Source organism: Terrapene carolina, unplaced genomic scaffold (genome assembly GCF_002925995.2).
Source record: "Terrapene carolina triunguis isolate 2854851 unplaced genomic scaffold, T_m_triunguis-2.0 Scaffold62, whole genome shotgun sequence".
In the NCBI taxonomy this organism is placed as follows: domain Eukaryota; kingdom Metazoa; phylum Chordata; order Testudines; family Emydidae; genus Terrapene; species Terrapene triunguis.
The window spans coordinates 33,544,119-33,546,863 of NW_020664413.1; positions in this window are offsets into that span (position 1 = coordinate 33,544,119).

The window sequence follows — 2,745 nt, forward strand, 5'->3', positions numbered from 1 at the left end:
GCTGGGGGGGTAGGGAAGGGGAAGGGAGCAGGCATGAGAGAGAGAGAAGGGGGCGGCCAGGGCTACAGCAGGGGCGCTGCCACGCTGCCCCTCCCGCTGCGCCGCTTCCTGCCGCCTGCCGCGAGGGCTCCGCTCCGGTCGGCGGGGAGGGAAGGAAGAGGACTGCCCTGCAGGGTGCTCTGGTTCTCCGCGCTGCCGCCCCCTACAGGGCGGCCGGAGCAGAACAAAACAAAACAAAAACAAAAAGCGGCCCTGCTACCCTAGGATTGGGCAGAACGCCGCCTCGAACAATCTGCCGCCCCAAGCACCAGCTTGCTCAGCTGGTGCCTGGAGCCGGCCCTCATTATATGGGATCACCAAACACACTAAAGGAGACATTTTAAATTCAGTATTAATCCAGAATTACATTTCCCCAGAGATACAGTAGTTGATACTGTTATTAAGCTTGTTCTGTTTTGTTTGGCACTGAATTACAAAATCCATTCAGGTTCAACAGAAACTCAGCAAAACATTTTCAAGGCCAGGTCATATGAGTCAATGCACATTTTCTGAGGAGTCAGAAAGCAAAGCTCTATAGGACAAAATTTAGAGCTGCCTTCACCCAGCACAATCTTCCCTAAGGGGAGAGTGGCTCTCCTACCACCACCTGCCATCCACCAACACAAATCTGCATTGAAGTGCAGCTGCCCCGGGGTACATAGTTTTCCTATCCCTTTACCCCTGGGGTGAATCCAGCTGATATCCTCAAAGTGGCATACTGGGTGAAATCAGACATAGTCAAATTCAGTACTGGTAGGCAAAAATTGTGATACTTGACTCTTGCAGGGTTAAAAATTCTGTGAAAGAGACATTATGCTCTGCTAATAAAATAGTAATAATTAATAATACTTAGCACTTATACAACACTTTCAATTTTCAAAGCATGCTATACACATTAGCCAATTATTCAAACATTAAATAAGCTGCTAAAAATAGAGGAGTTCCACCTGCAACTAGTGGAAGGTGAACAATTGTAACAAATTTCAGAGTAGCAGCCGTTAGTCTGTATCCGCAAAAAGAACAGGAGTATTTGTGGCACCTTAGAGACTAACAAATTTATTAGAGCATAAGCTTTCGTGGGCTACAGCCCACTTCTTCGGATGCATATAGAATGGAACATATATTGAGGAGATATATATATACACACACATACAGAGAGCATGAACAGGTGGGAGTTGTCTTACCAACTCTGAGAGGCCAATTAAGTAAGAGAAAAAAAAAACTTTTGACGTGATAATCAAGATAGCCCAGTACAGACAAAGATTGTAACAAAGATTACAGTATAGCTGAGTAAAGTTCAGCATATCTTTATTTTGAGAGAGAGTGAAAACTCCTTCCTCCACACTTAACCCCCTGGCACATCCACTGCGCTCCTATTTATAATTACCTGCTACCCAATTAACAAGTTATTAAGCCTAACATCTGCACTGGCTTTAACTTCAGCCTACTGCACTGTATCCATTAACACTTAACATTGCAATAATGGGTAGTCACTGCAAAAAAATAAAGCTTGTTGACAGTACGGTGAGCCCTTTGTCCTGCAGTGAACAGATGAACTTTAATGGGGGCTGGATCACTTCAAGGTAATTTTCATCGCAGAATTGCAATTAATAGTTAATCTCATTTAGCTGCTGAATTAAGCATCTCGTTTCTCTGTAATGCAGCTAATTAGAAGTACATTTAAAATAATGTTCTGCTCTGGTTTTCCTTTATTTCTTGTTTTTATATTTTGAAAGATTTTAATCTATTTTCCTTAGTTCTCACAACAAACTGTTAAAACTCCCACAGGACATGTCTACACTACACACTTTTACTGTGTTTGAATATGGTTGGGCACAACTGAGTTAGCTGAAGTGATGCTGACCAGGATTTCGCTGTCAGTGTGGACCAAAACAAACCAGCAACATAACAGCTAATTGTGATTAAGTACCCAGCAGTGATTGCTATAGGCAATGGAACAATGGCCTGGATAAGCCCCCCCTTTGAGGAGTCACACCCCAGCTATGCCCCTTGTAGATTCTGCCCTTTCAGGCTTCAGCCTTTCTCCTGCAAGGGAGAGACTGCTGGGGGGTCTTTTACAATTCTAGGGGTATCAATATTATGTCACAAAAAGCTTAGGGTCAGATCCTCAACTGTGCTAGAACTCCGCTCAGTGCAGACAAGGAGTAGGGGGTGAGCAGAGATGGCTGTGTTCACCTTTGCATTATCCCAGTCTTCAAGGCTCCTTAGGGCGACTTCAGCCACTATGTAATTGAGGGTATATCTACACTGGAGGTGGAGGGTGTAATTTCCAGCTCAAGCAGACATCCTCATGCTAGCTCTGATTGAGAAAGCACACTAAAAATAGAAGTGTAGGGACCGTGGCACATGTGACTGGGGCGAACTGCCCCAAGCACAAACCCGTCTAAGGCTTCCTGCTGCTTGTGCCACTGAAACTACATTGCTGTTTTTAGTGTGCTAACTCAATCCGAGCTAGTGCTGGTATGTCTACGTGAGCTGGAGATGACACCTTCCAGCCCCAGTGTAGACATACCCTTAGAGTATAAGACTGTTCTAAATTAAGCCAGTTTGTAAAGGCTGCCAGTAGGCTACTATGCAACTTGTGGATCACCAGAGTGCACCCCAGCCAGTTCTCCCCAGTCATGCTCAGGCACCTTTGTGTTGACAGAGCATTGCAAAAGAGACCACAGCATGGGCCAGGATCTG